The following is a 12,843-nucleotide window of genomic DNA, read 5'->3' as shown; positions in this document are numbered from 1 at the left end:
ATTGATATTAGAACTCATGAATAATTAAATTCATCGAGCTTGAGTCTATCTAGATACATTCAAAGGCTAAAATCTTTGCCAAAAAGTTTAAGGTAACATAATAAATAAAATATTGGCTAATTTGGACCCAAATTAATATTGAGGAATGAATTTATTGTGAATAATTTAGTAACGATGAAATGGGTCATTACAAATAACTATGTATGTACTAGACATATACATAAGTACTGTTGTGTACTTGACCTATTTTGAAATTTATGGTTCATGTACAACATAGCAGTTATGAACTGACAATATACTCTAATTTTATGATTTTATTATTTATTCAATACAGGGTCTAAAATACGAGATTGTATACATACAGGGACTGTGGAATTTTCATTGTTGGATATGGAGAATACCTAAGCGAAGGAATTGATGTGCCTTCAAGTGGTTTTGAAGCTGAATATCATCGTTTACGATATGTGTCACTTCTCCGAAATTATGGTCTTCAGAAGGTAAAGAAATGTTAGATTAGTGACAATGACCACCCTCCAAGATCAAGAATAAAATATGCTCCTACCTCATGAATCTGGAATAATTAGCATTGAATAGTCTCAAAGATATTTATGGTGATGATTGTTTTCTTTTCTGTGGAGTTTTGTTGGGTTGGATTAGTAAAATAATGTATGGATTTTGTATGTACAAAGTTTTTAAAACATAATGAGTTATGTTTTTAGGATTTACTGACTATTTTTGTATGTGTTTTTTTTTTATTTATATCACTGTATTAGATTGGCGTACTGATTCTAAATTTCAGTATATATTTAGTCTTATACATAGACATATCATATATATACGTGGATGTATAGCACATACATAGTTATTGTTCTACCAGTGTATATTCAGTCTTATACATAGTCCTATCATATAATCATAAGCAAATACACTGAGAATGTGATTTTACACAACAATACCTATTCAATCAACAAAAATCGTAAAGAATAGTAGTAATGTATATAGGCATACACGGTGGTAACATATGAGTTACATGTAAATTAGCTTACCAAAAATCAGTGTATATTTTATAAAATACATAGTGATAGCATATAATTGTAAGCATAGCCACCTTGTGAAAGTTTAACAGTTTATATGTCAACATATACACAATACCACTATTGATTTAAGCACATACATAGACGTAACATATATTTGTAAGCATATCTACTTTGGGATATTTAACACATACATAGAAATATCAACTACATTAAAGTTATGCCTAATATCCACTCTCTAGGTGTACATTATTTCACATACATAGAAATATCAACTACATTTACATAGATTTTATAAAGAATGTTAACAAAATGTATAAAAAGCATGATGTAATGAAAAAATGCAATGTCTATGTTTTCCATATACATAGTAATTATGTATACATATACACATTTTTTTATAGCTAACGTTAACATAATGCATTAAACGGTTTCATGAAGCAAATTTAATGTACATATTATCATAGACATAGAATTACATTCATTGTTAATCAAAAAAACATATAAACTATAAATTATTGTATGCTTACAGTTAATTATAATATATGTTTACATATACATAGATTTTATAAGGAACATTAACTACTAATAGTTGATTGTAATTAATGTATACTTATGAACTCATAATTTTATACATTTATGATTAAGAAATGTAAAAATCATAACCATTGTATAGACTACTCATCAGCAACCACAATTTCATACCAGTTATGTATATAAACACATATTAACACCAGTTGCATTAGTAAGTTATGTAGACGTGAAAAGGCACAACTTATTAATGCAACCGTCAAATATAGAAGACAAACAATAAATATAAATACATCAAACACAGCTAAAAAAATAAAGAAACTTATATTTATTTCAAATTATCATCATCCATCTCAAATTGTTCAACAAATCAAAGCATAAAAGTAGAAATTATTATTTAATCATTAAGAGTATAGAAAAACTACAAGTTAGTTCTCCTTTGGGAAAAAGTTTTAGAAACGTCTATTGTCCCCCTTATGTCCACACCATCCACTTTTCTTTCTCCCTTTCTTAGGTCTTCCTGGCAGCCTTTTATAAATCGGAGGCAAGACTTCTTCCTCATCTACACTGTTAGGAATATTCCAGTGTAGCTGAACAATTTACAATTCTCATTGTAACATCTGAGGATATAGCCAAAATAGAAAAAAAAAGATAATGTGATTAGTATTTGTAGCAATTTATAGGTTTATATGATTTGTATGTTACAATTCTATTATACTTAAATAAAAAATATATATATACAACACAACTCATCTACTATACATTAATAAACAAATTAAAAATATATGATTTTTTTTGTTACACAATTTATAAAAAACAAACAACAGAATAAAATATGTTTTTTTACACATTTATACAAAATAGTCTTTGTATTATGTGAATTATTACTGAAAGAAAATTTTATGTTTATACTATTGACACAATTTTGGGTTTTGTCAGAGTGACATATACATAAAAATGATTATGTATATGTGACCGCATAACCACTTCGTCTTTTGTAACCGGAAATAAGGTTTTGTTGGGTCTGTTTATATTAACATAGATTTACATATACAAACCACTTTGAATGTATATGTTATATATCAATAAGTTTCTTCATTTGAATACACAATTTCTGTTTTTGTGACTTTATTTCGCAACAACTTCAATCTATAAAAACTTCAAGTTTCTGTTAATTTAATACAATTGTATATAAAATTGTTATTAGATCATGAAAACAATCTATGCAACACAAATATACACATCATAATAATATTCACGCTACAGTTAACATTTTATTAATTTAAGTTATAAATTCATATATATTGTTATAAAAATGGTAAAATTAGGATTTAAATAGATGAAATTTAAATAAATAATTTTATTAACAGAACAAAATAACATAATATATTTTTTTTTCTAAACGTTTTTCTTTGCAACTGCATTCATGTGTCACCACATATTTCGACATCACTGAAATGAGAGTCTTTTTATCCTTAGACATCTGTTTCACTTTCACATCAATACTTTTGCTATCATACATAAAGTTATCAACTTCAAACTCCAGAACATACAAAGCATATTGATTTTGTGTCCCAGCAACTGAGAGAGTCATAACATCAGCTTCAACACCCTCCACACAAACAACAACTCTTGTTTCTCTATCAAACTATATGTCCTCTGCACATTTATCAATAGTTAATATGTACAACGGATACAATACGAAGGCTGGTAGAGATTTCTTCAACTCGACGTACAACCGAACAACATTATCATTTCGTATATGAAAAGGTAATCCATTGCCAGCGACAACATAATGTACATCGATACTTTTTTGGGATTCATCAATGTTTAATTCGGCAACAATTAATGAAATCAACCTCAAATAATTTATTGATTCCGCGACAATGATTCCTTCACTTCTATAATTAACATATTCTGTTTCGGTTCTCCATTGACCAGAGTGCCTCAAAAGAATAGCAATAGTCATCTTCTTGAATTCCAATTATTATTTTTTTTCAAAAAGATCAATAATTAGTGTTGAAATTGTTCTTGATTTATATTTTGTTTTGGTTTAATTCTTATGTATTTGTTGTTTTCAAAATTTAAATTTCAGTAGTTGTTACATAATTTAAGTAATGGAGTAATCCAATTTATTTAATTAGTTGCGTTAATTACGTCCTTAATAGTAAGAGAATTCGTTATTTCCATTTTTAAATAAACCCAAAAATTTGCATTAGGTTACTATGTATATATTGACTGTCTTATGTATGTGATTCAGGAGAAAGAGTAAAATGACTAAAAAAGTGGGAGAGAGTATAAATACTTCTAATAGAGTTGAGATTTATGTTATTTATACTAGTCAATAATCATCCAAAATCTGAATGAGTTGAATAAATATGTAAAGTGAAAACTATATAAATTTCAATCTTTTTACAACGAATTAATTTCTATCCTAACTTTTTTCAAAAATGACTAAAAATACTTGATTTAGCCTACACATCTTCATCACGTTCTTATGAACACATCACTTAATTTAGTTTACACTTGATCTAGTTATTATTTCCTCATCATTGATATTTAACAAATAAAAATGAAAAAACTTTAAAATTTGTTGGGTTAAATATGACATAACATTTGCATAACTATAAAATGACATAACATTTGCATAACCATAAAATCATGTTATTAAGGCAAAAATTTTGATAAACCCTTGACTCAAGTAAAGCATAACAATAATCAGAAAGAAAAGAAAATACAACAATAGTAAAAAAAGTTATGTAGAGAATAGTGGAGAAAAGAAAAACAACAATAACAAAAAATAACGATGACCATAATAAAAAAAAACAACAGGTAATAATTGAATCGAAGAATAAACACTAGGAGGGTAAGAATAGTAGGTAAAGTAGGCAATGTTCAACTATCCACTAATCTTTTATCTTAGCCCTCGATCTCCATATCCACAATAAGATGCATATATGTATTCCATGTCTGGTATAATTTAAGTAAAAATTACACAACACCACAATTCATCATTAATAAAATATATAAAATTCCTATCTTTTTTATTAATTACCTAAATTCTTTTTTAAAAAAAATAGTCGGGCATATCCAAAAAATTATAAATTTTCGGATACATAATTTTAATTATGTATCTCTCTTTGGTCTAGTTAATGTATTATGTATCTCTACCAAATAATTTCAAAAATGGATGTATCTCAGTAATCAAAATTATGTATCTCTACTTCAGAAGTATGTATTCCGATGCTAATTATGTATCCGAGAAAAATTAAAGAAATTAACTGTTACATTCTTAAGTTCAAAATTGGGTATCTCAACTTCAAAATTATGTACCCGAACGCTAATTGTGTATCTAAAATTTGCAAAACAAGAGATTATTGTAATTTATTAAATAGTAGGGATAGATATTAAGTAGGGGTAAACTTTTTGGAATTTATACAAGTTTTAATTATTTTCTAAAGTCTTGGCCAACAAAGTAAATGCAATTGGTCACAAACGTAAATGAAATGTAACAATCCCTGTGTTACAGAACTATGTAGCCAGCATAGGGTAAGTCGTCCTCCTACTGGATTAGGGTTGACGGGATCATATATACATTTCATGAGTCTTCCTTCCAGATTAGGGTTGACACAACATTGTTAGTATCCCTTGGCAAGGTGCTAACACCCTTCCAACTGGGATCAGAGGTTGGACCCCAACTTCATTTATAATTAAGGTATGTTGGTTAGATAAACACTCCCATAGTTACAGTTTTAGTATTTAGTACTCAGTAATCAGTATTCAGTCTCAGAATTTAGTAAAAAACTTAGATAGTTCTATAGAATGATGACTGACAGTTATCAGTTATTTAGCCATCAGAACTCAGTAATTTAGTATCAGTCTAATTTAGGCAGAGGTTATATGCACAATATTGCATATTCAACATGATTAGTAGTTACTGTTTTTGCATGTACTCTTATTTAGTTATTTCATGATGTTCATTCCATCAGTTATTATCTCATACATATGAACCCATGTATATCAGCCTAGCTCACTTAGCATACCAGTACATTCAAAGTACTGAAGTATACTGTTTATTTTACGCTATGATGTCTCATATTATAAGTTCAGACGCAGAGGATCCTGACTGTAATTAGCATCTCGGGTTACCAGTAATAGTTATAGTGGTGAGTCCTCATATTTCAAGGATAGAGTTATTATTTCAGCATTCCAGTAGTTCAATATGTTTAGTAGTTGAAGTTAGTTAGGAACTTGTCCCATCAACTCCATAGTCAAACAGTTAGAGGATTTTGGACTAGACTATTTCAGACAAATATTTAGTATTACTATTAGTATTCAATATTTGTTTTTAGTTTATGAACCTTATGGAAATTTTAGCCTAACATTTGTATATATTTTAAGTATTATTATTATTTAGTGCTCACAGTAGGTACCAGTCATGGGTTATCTTGTGGTTCTTTGAGATTATAAGCACCGTATGACGCCCCAGGTGCAGTCTCAAGGCATTACAAACTTGATATCAGAGCATAAGGTTTAACAGTGTCCTAGGGAGCCTGAAAGCCACGTCAAGTAGAGTCTTGTGCATGGGTGTGTAGTGCGCCACACTTATGGAGAAGAGGCAATGAGGAATTTTTAGGAAAAGTTCCTTTTTTTCATTATTCATATCGTGCGAGTGAGCATGAGATCAAGTTAAAATCTCTGTGTAATCTAAGTTTCCCTTCTATTTACATAATATGCCTCCCAAAAAGAGTAACAGAAGAAAAACTAGAAACCAGCCAACACCTCCGCCTGTTCAGGCAGATCCCCTAGATGAGAATATTTCCCATGCAGAATTCAGAGCAGCTTTCACCACTCTAGCTCATTTTGTGGCATCCTAAAATGAACGCCCATCTGCTGTTCAGGCCATCCTAGTAGCCAATACAGCTGCAGCTAGAATTTAGGACTTCACCCGAATGAACCCTCTTTTATTTTCAGGGTCTAAGTCTGAAGAGAACCTACAAGAATTCCTTGACATAGTGCAGAATGTCAGAGATATTATGGGGTAACTTCTAGTGAGAGTGATGATTTAGCTGCATATCGGTTGAAAGATGTGGCTTATACATGGTTTAAGCAGTGGAAAGAAGATAGGGCCACAGATGTGGGCCTATAGAATAGGAAGAGTTTGCTACTGCCTTTCTAGATAAGTTCTTCCCATTGAAGTTGAGGGAAGCTAAGGTGCTAGAATTCATTAACTTGAAGCAGAGCAATATGAAAGTGAAGAGGTATTCTCTCAAGATTACTAAATAGCTAGATATGCTCCTCATATGGTAGCTAATAGCAAATCTAAGATGAGTAAGTTCATGTCTGCTGTGTCTGACAATGAAGTCAAGGAGTGTAGGACCACAATGCTAATTAAAGAGATGGACTTTGATAGGTTGATGGTCCATGCTCACCTGATAGAAGAGCAAAAGACTAAGGAGAAGAAGAGGGAGAACAATAGGGCTAGAATAAGTAGCTTCAACTTCACTCAGCCTAAGTTAGAGGGTGGTAATCGTCCTCAGTTTTGCTCAAAATCTTCAGTTCTAGCTCCATCCTCAGCCAGTGCTTCGGTACCTAAATTCAAAAATATAATAAGTATAGAGCACCAGGCTCTAAATCTCAAGGTAGTATTAGCAGTGCCCGAATAAATCCTCTTTTCCAAAAGTGTAGTAGAAATCATTAGGATGTCTATAGAGCTGGCAGTGATGTATGTATTGGATATGGCAAGCCAAACCATAGGGTCAAAGAGTGCCCTCAGGTAGTTTCGTAGAGTCAGCATAATCGTACCCCAGCTTAGTCTGGTCACCCATCTCAGCAGGGTGCCATTTCCAGTGCCACCAGTGGGCAATGGCCAAACAGGCTTTATACACTTTAGTCCTAACAGGATCAGGAAAGTTTTCCTAATGTAATTAATGGTACATTTCAAGTTTATCATTTGTATGTTTATGTTTTGCTAGATCCTGTAAAGACCCGATTTGCTGAACTGGAACACTACACAGTGCTTATGACCCCAAAGGATCATAATCTAACCCATGACTGATATATGTACCTGTATATTGCATAAGATAACAAAATAATGCGGAAACATACACTGAAAGGCCATAAGATTAGATCATGAACATAACTGAATAACGTAACATCTGCGTGGGGTAATAGAATACCCAAAATAAAACTGAAGTCTAAAACATGATAGTCTGTATCTAGTCTGCGTCTAGTCTGAAAGCCTCTACTGTCTAAAGAATCTGAATAAGGAGTTGATGGGACATGTCCCTAAAAAAGTCCAACTAATAAGCTAATCAATGAGATACAAAAAAAATCATTATGTCCTCAAAGGATGAGGACTCACTTCTACTTTGACTGTTGAATCTGGAATCTACTGTTGATCTGGACTTCATGTCTTTGAACCTATGGTATAACATACAAAAAAGCACCATAGCGCAAATGCGTCAGTACATATGCATTGAGTATACATGTAAGGTAGGCTATATGCAATGGTTCATATGCATGAATAATGCTAACTGACTGTCTAACATGAACATGAGAATACATGTAAGGTAGGCTATATGCAATGGTTCATATGCATGAATAATGCAAACTGACTGTCTAACATGAACATGAGAATACATGCATAAATACATAACTGTAACTAAAAATATGATTTCATAAATTTTGAGTCTGTATACTGATAACGTGATATACTAGTAACTGATATGATTGATAACAGAAGGACTATATCTGAATAATACTGATAACATGGGTGACTATAGCTGACAGTCCTAAATCTGATGGAACTATAGAAGTTCTGTATTGTATCTGAGTTAACTATATCTGACAGTCCTGAAATTTAAAGAACTATCTGAGTTTAATTACTGGGACTAATTGACTGTATCTGACAGTCCTAGTTCTATAACATGAAACTGTGGGAAGTAGTATCTAACCGACATGCCCCAAATATGCTATAATAGCTGAGTTGGAGTCCAATCTATGCCCTGATTGGAAGGGTGTAAATACCGTGCCATTGGTAAGGACAACATGTGAGTCACCCTCATATAATAGGTAGCTCTAGTGAGAATGGTGGAAACCCTCACATAACAGGTTAAGCCACCTTATCTACCATCATATAGTAGGCTATGATGTCTCAACCTATTCTGGCTACATAGTTTTGGAATGCAAGGATTGCTTCGAGGAATCACACCCTCATATCACAGGTGAGTCCCTATCCTTGGGTTTACTCGATGCTAATTCCTACTCCCATCTGAATAGACGCTAAACATGATTTACTGAACTAAACTGAGCATGGACTGAGTTACTGAATTTTTGTGGCTAACAAAATACTACTAATATCTGACAACTGACTGAGTCATGAGATCATGGAGATTTTTCCTGAGTCATAAGACTATCTAAAGTCTAAGAGTTCATAGCTTGATGCAGAGTATCATGAAAACATGACATGGCTCTAGGCACACAACTAATGTTTCTTGTACAAGTACCCCCAGGACTCAATAGAAGAAAACTGACATAGCATGATTTACTTGAAGACTTGACTAACATCATAATACGTACTACATTCATAGGAGCGTTTCATTAAACATGTAATATGCATGAACTTGTACATACATAGGGATTTCATGATATCATGCTAGTTAGATAATATTCCTTCATCTAGGCATTTAATGAAACATATGACAGGTATGGTACATGTAAACATCATTATTCAATTCTAATTTCATCATTCAAGGGTTTAAATCTTAGGGTTGCATGAATCTATGGCTATAGTAATTAAACCCACATAGAAACTATCAACAATCATGGCGTAGAATCCAATTTCACATCTATCAAACATGAACATGAGCAGCCAAAACATAAAAACATATAGAAAATCCATAACATGAGTTTAGAAAAGGGATTCTTGGACATCATGGATGAAAGGAGTCCATGAATGAACACTATGCATACTTTAGTTTATGATTTTGTGAAGATTTATGGGGAAGCCTTCTTGAAATTTGACCTTCTAAGAAAACCCTATCTTGAGTTCTTTAGAGTATTTGAGAAAAACATTAATATTTTGGATGAATAAGGGCTAAATCATGTGTTTGGAATCTTATATAGTTGGGGGGGGGGGGGGGAATTGACCCTTTTAATCCTAGACACATAATTTAATTTTCAGTAAAATTTCCCTGATTGGGCCCTTGGAGTGACGCGGCGTTATCACGCCGTGTCACTGGATATTGACAATTAGGAAACTGCACGATGGCGCGACATGGAACTATCGCGTTGCCACTTTTTTTATGACTTCGAAGTTTGGCGCGATGCACCAGTATCGTGGAGCAACACTGGAATTTGACAATTGTCATTTGAGCTATCTCCACAACGTGCTGAACGCTCAGGTCAAACACTGTCTCACAAAAAAGGACCTAACTATTCGCTCGGGTCTCGGATTTGGACGAATTATATATCGATGGAAAGATTATTCACTTTCCCATGTGCTAGGAAATGAAAATTATGGAAATACCATGTGTATAATAATGAATTTTTATTTCAAAGAAAGTTCTAACATCCTTGAGAGGATTTTCAAGCTAAGAAAAAGCATGGGCATTATAATATCTCCCCCTTGAGAACATTCGTCCTCGAATGAGACTGAATGAGAGGGGAAACAATGAACTGAACATGAATAAATGGAACATGATCTCATGAAGGACGTGTCTGACAACCAGAACATAACATACTGAATATGCATATCTGATGCATATGTAATTGATTCATAAATGCATAACTAAACGTTCTGAAGAACTAAGTTTTCTCAAAATAAGAATGCATGTATGATGCATAACTATATAACTGATCTGATACATAAATGCATGACTGGATATGCGGTGGTACTTGATACCAAGATTATCATGGTATAATAAGTTAGTGATGAACACTAATCATGAAACTGAGTAAGCTTAAGGAGAACTATTATCTTGAGCTTCATTTGAGTTGGCGGGGAAGAGGTGAGGATACTTGGTACGCATATTTGCTTCTGTTTCCCAATTATCTCCCTCGATGGACTGATTTCTCCAAAGAACTTTAACCAGAGGGATTTCTTGTTCCTTAATCTACGAGTCTGATAGTCTAAGATTTTAACTGGAATCTTTTCATAAGAGAGGCTATTCTGAACATCAATGCTATAAATAGGGACTACGATTGATGGGTCACCTATACACTTCTTGAGCAAAGAGACATTAAATACTGGATGAACTGAGGCTAGATCTGAAGGCAATTCAAGCTCATAAGCTACCTTTCCAAATCGACAGGGAATCTTGAAGGGACCGATATATCGGGGACTGAGCTTTCCCTTCTTACCAAATCTCTTCACTTCCTTCATAGGAGAGATTATGAGGTAGACATGATCACCAATCTCAAACTCAAGATCTTTTCTACGAACATCTACGCAAGACTTCTGTCGGCTCTGAGTAGCCTAGAGTCTTTCTCTAATTAACTAAACTTTCTCTAAGGAGTCAAATACCAAGTCAGGCCCTATAACTGAGGCCTCACTAATTTTGAACCAACCAATTAGAGATCTATATCTCCTACTATAGAGAGCTTTGAATGAAGCCATCTGAATACTGGAATGATAGCTGTTGTTGTATACAAACTCAATCAAAGGCAAGTGGTTATCCCAAATTCCGTTGAAATCAATTAAACATGCCCTTAGCATATCTTCTACATCTGAATGGTCCTTTCTACTTGACCATCTATCTGAGGATGAAAGACTGTACTCAAATGAATTTGGGTACCAAGACCCTTTTGGAATGCTTTCTAGAAATGAGAGATGAATTGGGTACCTTTGTCTGAGATAATTGATAACGAAACACCGTGCAATCTGACCAACTCCTTGATGTAGAGTTTGGTGTAATCCTCAGCTAAATAAAAGGTATGAATCGGAAGAAAATGAGCCGATTTGGTCATCTTGTCTACAATGACCCAAACTGAATTATGCTGATGACGAGTTCGAGAAAAACCCATCACAAAATCCATGTTCACTTCTTCCCACTTCTAAGTAGGAATGGCGAACTCCTGCATAGGACTACTAGGCTTCTGATGCTCTATCTTAACCTACTGACATATAGAGAACTTATCCACAAACTCTACAATATCTCTCTTCATCCCATTCCACTAATAGATCTCTCACAAGTTGTGGTACATCTTAGTGTCCCCTGGATGAATAGAGTAGCAGGCACCATGTGCTTCTACAAGAATTCACTGCCTTATGTCATTTACGCCTGGAACACAAAGACGACCCTGACAACAAAGAACACCATCTCTCCCTTGGGTGAAAACCTCTATTTTCTAATCCTGAACTGACTCTTTTAACTTGACAAGGCTGGGATCCCTATCTTGCTTTTCTTTCACCTCAAAAACTAGAGATGGTTTTGATCTACTCTGAACACATACACCACCCTCTAAAGAGTCGACTAATCGAACGCCTAGTCTAGCAATCTGGTGTACTTCTTGAGCTAACTTCTTCTTACTATCCTTAAAATAAGAAACACTACCCATAAAGAGTCTACTAAGAGCGCCGGCCACTACATTGGCCTTGCCCGGATGATAGAGAACTCTTATGTCATAATCTTTCAAGAGTTCTAACTACCTTCTTCGACAAATATTGAAATCTTTCTAAGAAAAGACATACTGAAGACTCTTCTGATCTGTGAAGATATCTACATGAAATCTGTAGAGATAAGCCTCCAAATCTGTAAGGCAAATACTACGGCTGCTAACTCAAGATCATGAGTAGGATAATTCTTCTCATGGGGCTTTAACTGTCTAGAGGCATAGGCTATGTCCTTACCATGTTGCATGAGGACAAAATCCAAACCTAGTCTAGATGCATCACAATATACTATGAATCCATTTGAACTATCTGGAAGAGCTAGAACTAGAGCTGAGGTAAGTTGAGTCTTTAATTCTTGAAAACTCTTCTCGCAAAGATCTGACCACTAAAACTTGACTTTCTTCTGAGTCAATTTGGAAATAGGGGATGTAATAGAAGAAAATCCCTCAATAAACCATCTGTAATAGCCAGCCAAACCTAAGAAACTCCTGATACCTAATGGAGAGATAGGGCGAGGCTATTTTCTTACCGCTTCGGTCTTCTAAAGATCTACTCTAATGCCATCACCAGAAATGATATGATTAAGGAATGCTACTGGACTTTGCAAAAATTTTCACTTACTAAATTTGGTGAACAACTGATGATCTCTGAGAGTCTGGAGAA

Source organism: Capsicum annuum, chromosome 3, assembly GCF_002878395.1.
Source record: "Capsicum annuum cultivar UCD-10X-F1 chromosome 3, UCD10Xv1.1, whole genome shotgun sequence".
Lineage (NCBI taxonomy): Eukaryota > Viridiplantae > Streptophyta > Magnoliopsida > Solanales > Solanaceae > Capsicum > Capsicum annuum.
This window is presented reverse-complemented; position numbering follows the sequence as displayed.